The 12081-nt window shown below is 41.6% G+C and overlaps 1 long non-coding RNA gene across 2 annotated transcripts in view; it reads right to left on the bottom strand.

Annotated features, from left to right (window-relative positions):
* Nucleotides 1-8893: 8893 nt before the first annotated feature.
* LOC140895022 (uncharacterized) overlaps nt 8894-12081 on the bottom strand; it is a 47440-nt gene continuing 44252 nt past the window's right edge. For both annotated transcript variants that reach the window (XR_012154041.1, XR_012154040.1), the window contains 2 exons: nt 10673-10746; nt 8894-10277 (listed from right to left, as the gene is read on the bottom strand). This is a non-coding gene — a long non-coding RNA (uncharacterized lncRNA). The remainder of the gene's footprint in view (nt 10278-10672; nt 10747-12081) is intronic.

The raw sequence follows: 12081 nt of genomic DNA, 5'->3' as shown, positions 1-12081 counted from the left end.
TGAATATTTTTCTTAGGCTCTAGACATAGGCAAAATCCAATGGTGAAGAGGTTCTGTTTGTATCAGCAATAGTCAAAAGTTTGGCTGCTTTATCTCACCTTGCTTCTTGTCCCAGCTGAAATCAGGAAATGAAGAGGCAAAGTGGTTTATTATCATTGTTTATTAAAAGAGAAGTTAAAAAGTTATCCAAACAAAAAGATTCAGGTAGGGCTTGATTTGGAAGTTTCAGTCAGTTCTTATTTTATCTGGATCAATTCCTCCATCCCATATTGTAAACATGGAATCCATATAGTTTTTATCAGAATCAGTTCACCAATAGTCTTAAACCATATAATTAATCTCTCTTTGGCTACTTGAAAACTGTGAGCAAATTTGAAATCTTTCATGAAAATTTCAAGGGTAAAAAATTTAAATATAGCACGAGACGTTGTTAATTATCATGCCATTACTAACCTTTCTTACTTCACTTAAGATACTTCCTAAGTTGTATCCATTCTGTTTTAGAGCCACATGGATCATCAGAATTTTAATTAATTCTAATCAGTATGGCTGACCCAGGACTGCACAGAGATTGTTCTCCTTGATTTAGTAATAAGTGCTTGTCTCGGCTGCTGTCTTTAGATTTATTAGTTGTATTTGGTACCATGAACCACACAGTTATGATGGCCTCCAGTTGGATGCAGGTCTTTCTGAAATGATTGTGGATTGAGTTCCTTGCATTTAATTTATATCATTAGTGAAGTTTGCATCTTCCCTTTATTATGGGTGTTTTGTAACAGCTAAATCCTGTTTGGAACCATTCATTATTACCATTAATATTACAGCCAGACTTGGAGTCTGAACCTACTCCCATTTATATCATAGCCATATTCCGCTGCAGACCTTTAGATTCATTTGTTTGCTTCAGCAAATGTTTTTGTAGATTCTCTCTAAACTGCCCATGTGTTTGGCTGGTGTTAAACTTAGATATCCAAACCTTCTGAGACCAGAGGCAAGAAAACACTGGAAGGAACCTTGTATCTTGTAACTGATATTCTAATTATACTTTGAGAATTCAGGCAATTGAATAACACCCACTCTGGTGTCAAAGAATCCTCTGTGAAATATTCAGCTTCACTCTGACAGACCCAACAGTTGGGCACTGGTGTTTCTCCATTGACTTCTCCTGATATGTGTTGATGGAAGGGAAGGGAATCAGATCTCCAGAAATGCTGTTGGCAAGTGTACTAGCATCTTAGAGGGAGTATGGTGGTCTCACAGATTCCAAAGCATTCAAGACTTTGTGGGTTGAACCCAACACATTAGTAGCAGATTGTAAAGTAATGGATTTGCCCATGAGCTTGTCCTCAAGTGGCATGCCCACAGGTAGGATGAAAGACTGCTGCCACCTAGTGCAATGTCCTTTATCTCATATGGTAGAGGCCTGTGGTTTTGGAACTGAAGGAGTAAGGTTCTTGTGTCCCATGCCCAAGTTGTGGGTTTGTGATTTATCTAGTCACTGTGTCTGTGCAGAATGCCAAGGCCAGCAAAAGAGAGTGAGAAAGCATCATAGATCACCAAAACATGAAATTAAAAGGCAAGACAAGCCTTTACTACAGCTACTGATAGGAGTGTTGAACATTAGAGATAAGAGGAACCACCGCTGCCCTCCTCCCCGAAAAAAGGGTTTGAAGTAGGACATTCCTTTTTTATTTAAAAACAAATTATATCCACTATAATAGAGAAGATAACGCTCAGTATAGAGCTGTGCAGAGGACAGAAGTTCTGCTTTGTGAAGGATTTAGCTCTAGTTCTACAGATTCAGCAGGAATAGGGGCACATGTGAAAGAAAGATAGCGGGTGGTTTTGGGAGTCAGGCTTATTGGCTTGGTTTGTCCTCTCAAGGGGCCAGCTGTGGAGTGCTTGAAACATGGGCCAAGAGTTTTATGAGGCGAGTATTGAGAAGTGTAGTGTTCTATGAAAATTATACAAATACAGGAACGGCAAACATGTTCTGCATAGCAGGACATCATGGCAGTATGATATTATACGACTGCAGAAGTGAAGTTCCCTAGGAGCTCTCTGAATTTAATGAGCAGCATCATATTACTGAGGCTCTTTATTAATGATATTTAGGCTAACAGAAAACATGTTGTGGGGATAATAAACAATCTGAAGTTACACAAAAAGCAGTTGTGGTAATGCTTCATGTGAAAAAGCCAAGGCCAAGATTTCCTGCAGATAGACTCCTAAACATCGGTGCTGGAACTAAGGGTGCTGCCACATTCCCTTGCACAAAGTGGATTCCACCACATACAGGGTTTACAGATTGGTTGAATAACTCTCAGCACCCCCACTATAAAAATTGTTCCAGCAACCCTGCTCCTAAATCAGTACTTAGGTATCTAAATCTTTGGTCTGAGCTTTCACTGAAGTCAATAGGAAATGTTAAGTGCTTGGCCCTTTTGAAAGATCAGGTAACTTATTTAGGTGCCCAAGAGTTTCAGTGTAGGCACCTATTTTTGAAAATAATGGCCCAAATGTCCTTTGTGACAGTATCAAAACATTTTCATTCTGAATTCCTGCTTTTAGTAGTACAGCAGTATTACTTACATTAACCAACAGGTGTCTTGTTAAAAGTGATTCTGAATAAGCTGATAAATGTTGCCATTCCATTCTCTGAGGATAGGACAAGAAGCAATGGGCTTATATTGCAGTAACAGAGGTTTTGGTTGGACATTAGGAAAAGCTTCCTAACTATCAGGGTAGTTAAGCACTGGAACAAATTGCCTAGGGAAATTGTGAAATCTTTGTCATTGGAAGTTTTTAAGAACAGGTTAGATATACACGTCAGGAATAGCCTAGTTAGTATTTAGTCCTGCCTTGAATGCAGGGGACTGGATGAGATGACCGAGTGAGGTCCCTTCCAGTTCTACACTTTATGATTATCATCCTCATCAGCTAATGATCTTAAAAGCAATGTATTTCCATTGAACAGAAAATCCATGTTGTGACTCTGGGACAAGAAGTCTTGGACAAAAATGCTCTTTGCATATCATATGCTTTGATACCTTTTGTATTAGTTAGGTAGGAAAGATCATTTTAATCAAAGAAATCTGTTGTCTGCAAAGTAACATATTAAGTCATTTTTATCATTGATAAATGGTTCCTGCTGTTTTGTTCTATTCTCAGTTCCCAGTTTAGTCAGCTGTAGTTTATTAAGTCAAAGGTTGCCTTATAACACATCCCACTGTTCCTCTCCATGACAAAAACAAACATTAACCTTTATGGATGCATCCATACAATTTTGTCAAAGGAGACATCAGACTTTCAGGCTGTAATAATCCAATGTGAAACTGTAGAGCTTCACATGATGAGGTATTTGAATGTGAGCATTGATTGTCCAAACCTGTTGGCTGATAAAGCAAAGTATAATTTTTTAAGATGCTGTTGCAATATTTAAATTCCCAGAGAAAGCTTAGTATGTGATAGCATCTTCTTCCTCAACTTATTGACATAACCTATATCAACTACAGTGCCTATGACAATACCTAGAGAGAAAAAGGAAATAGAGTAGTATTTTTAAAACCATATTTAGGCTTAATTTAAAAACTATCACGCCAAAGCTGGAAGTCCTTATTCAGAATTTACTCCAACCATACTCAGGCAAGGGGAGCGCAGTGGGCTGAAGCCAGTAGCATCCATGAATAAACAGATGCCACCACTCAGAACTCCCACTGACTTCATAGAGAGTTTTCCCTTAGTAAATTCTGTCTAACACCAATTCTAGATTGTGAGCTGCCTGGAGCAGGGACTTTGTGTTATCTGTACAGCACCTAATACAATGGGGTCATGATTCCCAGGTAGGGTCCTTGGGTGCTACCACAGTAGAAATAAAAAGAACAAGTAATAATTTCAGGATTTGGCCCTGTAGCAGTAATTTGCTCTTCTGTAGGGACTCTTCTCTATGTCTCAGTGCTTTACAGATGTTACTGGATAGAAGCCCACCGTGCCCTGTGTCATTCTGTGGGTAAATCATTTTTATTCTAATGTACAAAACAATCCACATTGGTGTCTAATGCCTGGTACTGGCTGTTTATATCCAGGTTTCTGACTGTTTTTCCCAGGGTCTGATCCTGCTTGTGCTAATTTACAGATAGCAGCCTTATTGCTTTCATTAGGATTCTTACAGGTTTGATTTTCAGACTGTGCTCCAGGCTGTAGGTACCACTTTAGGCCCCCAATGAATTGAACCCTTAATTCTAAAGGCATATTTCATGCCTTTTCCCAGCAGTGTATTGCGGGCATAAAACAGTCTGTGTAGTTCAGTGGCAGTCTCTGAACTCTACCTGCGTAACTGGAGGTCTACTTTGAAAATCAGACGTTGAGTGAGGACTGCTCCCATAAGGACAACTCCTTACAGGAGTGGACTCGCTTCCTCTAGTGTGGGCCTAGTTACTGCTGTTGTAATTAGAGCTTCATCACTAACTACTAGCTGTTGGAAACTACGTCCAACTATGACTGAAGCACACTGTAAGCCCTTGTCAGACCAACAGGGGAAAGAAAAGCCTCCTTAAAAGAAAAGACTGTGACAAATACAACAATACACTGCAATATCCTGGATAAGCCTAACTGAACTGAGTTTGATATGCTGGGGGTCCATTATATTAAAAATGCAATTGTTTGTGTGTTATCGCATATAACTTCGAGGAGGAGGGGGTACGCTAATGTATTTGGCTCTGGTTATCATCCCTTTGAAGTGATGCCTGGGATAGGTTTGCATCTACTAATTCAAACTGGATTCTCCAGGGACCAACAGAATTTTTGGATAAAAAAAACAAACCACCTGTTTAAACTGACTCAGGGTCTCCTTTCTGATCTAGCAAACATACAGGTCCAGGGTGGGCCCCAATCTTTAGGGAAGAGTTGGAAGGAGTTTGGCCTACTGAGGCCCCAAAGGCAGAGTGCTTGTTCTGAGCCAATGCTATGATGAACATATGATCACAGGGAAGACCCTGTGTGCGGTTTGAAAGACTAATCACCAACCAGAGTCCTTGCTGAAGGAGGGGGAGGGGTCATCTTTGGTAACCTTATTAACATGCATATAGGTTCTTTTTAATATGTTGTCTCTGTAATACTTTTACCTTAAGAATAAATCTGCTTGCTTAGAAACAGCTGTGTGGTAACTTATAATTGTGGCAATCACTCTGCATACTGTCTGAGGAAAGACGCAAAGCAGGCCTGCTTAGACAGTCTGTCTTTGGATGGGAAAAATGACTGTATTGTCAGGGTACTGTGAAGCCCAGAAATAGCCTTATCAGAAGGGAGAGAGACAATGGCTGGTGACCTGGAAGCCTAGAGGAAGTACCCTTGCTGGACAACACAGAGGGAATACAGGTGCAATTGCCCTGAACTGTAACAAAGACTACACACAGTTTCCAAATCATCTGAGTCAGTGGTGTTTTGCAATTCTCTCATTGGCCATTGACAAAAAATAAGACACAAATTGGAAGCATGAATCATAGCTTGATTTAGCTTGTCTCTTATTAATAAGAAGTAAGTTACTCAATTATTTCCCCTCCCTGTAAGACTCAGCAGGAGAAGGACTAAGAAGCACATGATGGATCTAGAAGAAGAGAGAATCCAACTGAGTCATCTTGAACTTTGCAATCCCCTATTTTATTGTCTTGCTTTTACATTTATTTATGCAAGAAAAATTCCTCTAAGGATTTCTGTACAACATACTCTCCTAAATTGGTTTTTAGCATCCATATATCATCCAGTCATTGGGAGGAAGGGGGCCTTTTGGTTAAGGCACCGGACTAGGATTCAGGCTTCAGTTCCTGACTCTACTACAGATGTCCTGTGGGACCTAGGGCAAGTCACTTAATCTCTCTGTGCATTAGTTCATCTGCAAGATACAGATAATACTACCTGGAATTATAGGCATGATGGAAGGATAACTGATTACTGTTTGTGAGGCACTCAGATACTAAGGTGATGGGGTAAGCAGATATATAAATAGCTCTGAATTGTAGCTCTCTCTTCATAAATAAAGAGATCTATTACATTCAAATAAGAAATTGAAAGAATCAGAAACAAAATCTCCTGAAGCAGCAAAGGAAATATGCATTAGGTTGTGGATGTAGTTTATCAATGTCATGGTTGTTGTAGCACTCCACAATAGAACTGAAAGTACAAAAAAAAAAAAACCACTTGTAGGAACATAGATACATTTCAAGTAGCGATTACATGCAAAATAGTGGCAGTATTCTAGAGGACATAACATAGCCCAGATGGCACATGGAAATAATCCAAATCTTTAAAAAACCCACATGCATATTTTTATGCTATTGCAACATTCTATGTAAACCTTTTGTAGTGTTCCAATATATCAGTGGGGTAATGCACCTTATTGACATAAAATGCCTACAAGTACCGCCTGGCTAAGTTACAAAACTCTATACTTATTTTGCAGAAAGTTGCAAAATCCAAGCAGACAGGGTCTACTTCAAAGGAAGAATTTGTTATCAGTGAAAACAGATGTGTGGTAACAAAACACAGATTAAATATTGATGAGATCCAAAGTTCCCTGTGCTAATATATCAACCTTTGCTACTGGGACAGAACAATGACAAAGCTATTTGGAAACAGTTCTGCAGAAGTATGCTGAAGAGCTGTTGCATTTTGAAGAATTTTTTTTAAAAAAAATCAACTAACCAGCTTTTAGTACCATTCTATTCTATTGCATCCTTGCGAAGCAGAAAGCAAATCAAGGCACTGTCATGTACTTGATGATCTATTCTATTTCTGTTCTATGATGCTGATATCATTTTAAAGGACCAAGAATGTTTCAGTGTTGTACATAGTGAAGTTTTACAAAGGCTAAAATTTGTTTTTATACAATATAGCACTTTTCATAATCCAGGAGTCCCAAGCACCTTTACAAAGTGATTACGTTAATGCTAGCAGAGCATGAAGTATATAGGCAAATGGTGTAGCAACGATCAGTTTAGCAATAGCTTCCACACAGCCTTGGACTGTAGAACCGTGAATGTAATTTTACATTCATATTGGTACTTTTGGGTACTGTAATGGAAAAAAAATCAAAATAGATATGTTGTTTTTACTAAGAAGTTAGCAATATAGCATATTATGCCTGGCATGATTATGGTGATAGCCAGAGGATTTGCTTATAATAATCAATAAACCTTGAATAAGTATTCTAGATCATGATGATCAATGGATCTATAAAGAGTTCAAACCCATCCCCTAAGTCTAAGGAAATGGATATTACCACAAGCAATCTAGAAAAGTTGTGCTCCCCATAGGAAGACCATAGAGGACTTCTTGCCTGTGAATTGTTCTATGATCAGATAAAGTTAGAAACAAATGAAGATAACTTGCCAAATATATTTCTCAAGATTTGTCTATTTGATACCCATCCTGATATTCTCTAATTCTCTGAACAGCAGCCCTAAAAGCACAAACAGGAATAAACAAAATTTGTGGGAGACAACATGCCCTCCAGAATGTCCCATAATCTGGACCTGACCAAATCTCAAAGCCAAAGAAAAAAGATTTCCCTTCACTTCTCAGGTATTTGTATTAGACTCTCTATGAGCATCAACATCCCAGTAGAATAAGAAGAGAAATAATGACATAAATCAGGTCTTTCCATTTCCCAGCTGACAGAGTACAGTCATTTTGTAACCAACAGGTAATAAAAAGAGCAACTCACATTAAAAGTCTACAAACCCACATGGTTATTACTAGTCAGACCAGCAGCACCAGCTAATAAAAGTTGCTTTATGAAATATAGTTCCCATTTTATAAGGTAATACTCAACTTTTTCTCCCTTAAGCTGTTTCTCTGACAACTGCAACCAACACTTCATCCTTCACAAAGCCTTTTTCAGGCCTGGGACACAGAACATATTTTATACAAATATTTAAGATGTTATGCAATATTTTGCTTGAAGGGCCAGATCCTCAGGATGGGACTTTTAATGCACAGTACATTTAGAAGTGGAACCAGGAAATGCTCTTTAAGGATCTCTGATCCTTACTCTGTTGACCACCAATTCAGCCGTGAGTAAAAATTTAGAACATTCTCAGGGCTACTCTGAATTGCATCACTTGTGATGACCTCCCCCAAGATCAGAACTCAGCAGTACTTCAGTCATACCCCTTTCCTTCCAGCCATGCCCCTTAGGAGTGGGGTGACTGAGGCCAGCCAGGGTAGCAGTGAATTGCAAGCAGATATATCGTCTATACATCACCTGGGGATTCCCCTAGTGCAGGGTTTCTCAAACGTTGTTGTACCATGACCCCCTTCTGACAACAAAACTTACTACATGATCCAGGAGGGAGGACCAAAGCCTGAGCCTGCCCGAGTCCCACAGCCCCAGGCATGAGTGCCAAAGCCTACTACCCCAAGCAGGGGGGCCAAAGCCAAAGCCCAAGGGCTTCAGACCCATGCGGGGGCCTGTAACCCTTGGGCTTTAGCTTTGGCCCTGGGAGATGAGGCTCAGGCTTTCACCCCAGCCCCCAGCAAATCTAATGCCAGCCCTGGCAACCCCATTAAAAAGGGGTCATGACCCACTTTGGGGTCCTGACCCACAGTTTGAGAACTGCAGCTCTAGTGTATGAAACAATCCACCCTGCCCTGCCCAGCCCTCAGTGGCAACACTTTACACGTGCTTTTCACAAGTGTAAAGGCAGTAGAGAATAAGGTCCATATACTGCAGTGACAAATGAGGCACAATGTACATAAAAAAAAAAATCATGCATTTTGGGTTTACCACACAATGGGAGAGAGAGACAGACAACCAAACTACCCTGGGAGAAAAATAAAAAAGCTTTCCAAATCAGACTGTTGTGTTTTTATTTCAAGAGATGTTTAAACCATCTTCTTAGCAAGTAAATACATCTGATACCATTGTCTGACATGGGAAAAAACAAAAGGGAAAAGTTAGTAGGTAGGTGGGCTGTCAAAAAAAAAATCCGATAACAGAATGTGCACCATGTTGTGGGAGCAGAGTTCCAAAATGAGGAGGCAACAAGTCTGGTTTTGTTTCCTCATGATTTCAATGATCAGTTGAAAGTAAAAATAAATGCTAAGATTCCTTCTGAATGTGACCATTTGAAGGTACCTGTAACTTCCTGTTTAGGCCCCAAATCTTGTCACTTGAAAGCAGTCATGCCTGCCTCTGGAAGCATGACAGAAACTTACAGCTGGCAGGCACTTACATTTCAAATTGCCTGTTTGTTTCCTCAGCAAGTTTGTTTCCTCACAGTTCACAGCTGCACTATCACCTGAAGTGTGAAGGGACACAATTCGTCTTTGGTGAGGAACATCCCATTCTCTGAACTGGCACTTTGTGCCAACAGAACACCATACATCAGTTCTGAAACCCCTCTTTCAGTGAACTGATTGATTCCTTCCATTGTTCACAGAACAAGTGCTCAGTCCAGTTCTTGTGCTTCTGGCCGTATGGTCAGCATGAGGAGGCAGCGGCAAGTTGATTTTTTAAGCTTCTTGGTTAGATCTTTCAACCACTTGTATATAGCAAGGGTTGGAAGCGGGGCCTGGAAGTTCACCCCATTCCGTAGACTTCAGAGCTTGAGCTCCATCCCAAGCTGCAACTTCAAAGGGCTGTCTCTGCAGCCTGGTGTCTGAGGCTCACTTCTACGGGCTGCAAAACGCTGTGTCAATAGACTCTGAATGAGCAGGGTAAGGCCAGGAAACCCCTGCCCCTGTGCAGGTCCACCAGCCATTACCTTCCCACGGAGTGAAGGTGCAGTAGCGGCAGGGAATATGGAAGCCTAAATCTGTAGCAGTAGTGTCAGGGAGAAACCTCCCTACCACTCCACAGCTTGTGAGGAACTATCCTTTCCTCTCTCCCTGTTGTCCCTATGGATGCCCTCAAGCCATGCCTAGCTATGGTCAAGTCAAGTCATGACACAAATGTGCAGACACCTGAGCATCCATGAAAAAATATGCAGGTGTAGCACCCTGGTAATTAGGCCTCTGATAAAGTATAAAAATCACCCCGATATTTACAATGAAGTTTTGGGTTTCTATAGGGGGGGAAAGTTACAAAGAGGAAAGGATTCTTCTGTCTGGGCTCTTGACTCCCGTGGGATTATGGGTTGGGAGATTGATTCATGAGTCCTGGAAATCATTTGGAGTAGCTTCAGGAATGGTGCCAGTTTAGCTACCGGTGTTGTATCATTTCCACGTGGGTCATCCTTCCGAAAAAGGAATGCAGACAAGGGGAAGGCTGCTCCCGCTGCCTGTAAAGGTTACAAACACATCTGTAATTTCTTTCCTGGCACTAGGGTGACCAGATGTCCTGATTTTATAGGGACAGTCCTGATTTTTGGGTTTTTTTTTTCTTATATAGGCTCCCATTACGCCCCACCCCCATCCGATTTTTCACATTTGCTGTCTGGTCACCCTACCTGGCACCCCTTTAAAGGTCTGTTGATGCAGACTCCAATAACATATCCAGCTTGCTGCCGAAATCAGTAAGATTTGTATGTGGTCATTATTGCTTCCCAAGCAAGCACTTGATAATGTTCACATATTTCACTGAACAAATTTAGAAGCAAACGAACAGTCTCAGAGAGAAGAGATGAGGTAAAATTAATATAGACCCAAACACAGTCGATGGTGCGACACAACTTACTTGTTCAGAAGTTCTGGGCCAGATCCCAGCTCATGCTAATGTCCCTTTGTAGAGCTGGAGCAGTGCCAGGGGACCTAAAAGAAGCACGAAAGGGGGTATCTTCAGCAGGCACAGAACTGGCATAGCAGGTCCTACTGCTGCGCCAGGTACATCTCAGGAGCAAGAGAGCCTGTCAGAAATGAAGCACATGGCACTCTAGAAATCATTGGCAGCATAGTAGCTCCTCGTGGTTGTTAGAAGCCAGGGCAAGTTAAAGCAGCCTGTAGGCTGCTCTAACTTGTACCAGTGTGACCCCTGGATAGCCCCATAACAGCAAGGGGAGGAAAGGCCATTTAAAACTACCTTTGTCTCCCTGCAACAACTACATTGATCTCTACTCCAGCACAGTTGAAGATTTAGCCCATTAAACCCTATTCTTCTGTTCTTTACTCTGGTGTAAGTAAGGAATGATGCCATTGAAATTAATGGAATTATAGTGATGTCAAACCAGGGTACACAAGTGTCACTGACAGCTCTACTCACCACTGGAGTGCCTCCTTCTGGCCACATCTGGGGATTATCTCTGCCAGGCCAACGCCCCTTCCTGTGGTTGCACTCCATCACTCTCTCTGTGTCGCACTCTCCTCAGGACTTAACTGCTCTCACTTCATGGCTTGGCCCCCCAGCCTTCTAGGAAATCAAAGTCCCGCAGGACCAACTGTCCCAGGGAATCTTTCCATTCACTGCCCCTTAATGGCACCACTACCCAGTGGCTGGTAGAGGGACCAAGACCTGCCCTCTATACTGGGTTCCAGCCCAAGGACCTTACAACAGGCAGTCATGGTTTGTACAGTCCTGAACCTTACTGCTGTAGCCTTGGGCTATTTCCTATCTTACTTTCTCTCACCCTGAGTGTGACTTCAGTTTCTCTCCCTGCAGCCCTCTTCTGCTCTCAGCTACTAGGCTTTATACAGACCCTTCCTGTTCCTGTCCAGCTGAGCTTTATCTGTAATTAATTCTTCTTGCTCCCTGGCTCCTCCTCCAGGTGCAGCCCAGATGGATAATTGGCCCACATAGCCGCCTTAACCCCTTCAGGCTCTGTGTGGGGTGGACACCCCAGCACAGTGAGAAGGAGAATCAGGCATGTTTTCTCTTTATTCAGTGTGTCATTTTGGGTTAAGATGAGCACATAGACACAGAGACTTTTTAGCAAGACAAAGTTAAGGGTGCGTGAAGCAAGCAAAATCAACGGTAATCAAAAATATCTAGGGAGACCAGCCATCAGTCACACACTTCTTATGACACCGAGGATACGAGCTGCACCTGTGTTAGCGCTTCTGTAATATTCCGAGTTCGTCATTTCATTTCAGAACTTCCGTGTGAGAGCTAACCTACAGCAGTGTTCCCCCTTGCTGCATTTAATAAAGCTG

Source organism: Lepidochelys kempii, chromosome 10 (assembly GCF_965140265.1).
Source record: "Lepidochelys kempii isolate rLepKem1 chromosome 10, rLepKem1.hap2, whole genome shotgun sequence".
Classification (NCBI taxonomy): domain Eukaryota; kingdom Metazoa; phylum Chordata; order Testudines; family Cheloniidae; genus Lepidochelys; species Lepidochelys kempii.
This window is presented reverse-complemented; position numbering and strand designations above follow the sequence as displayed.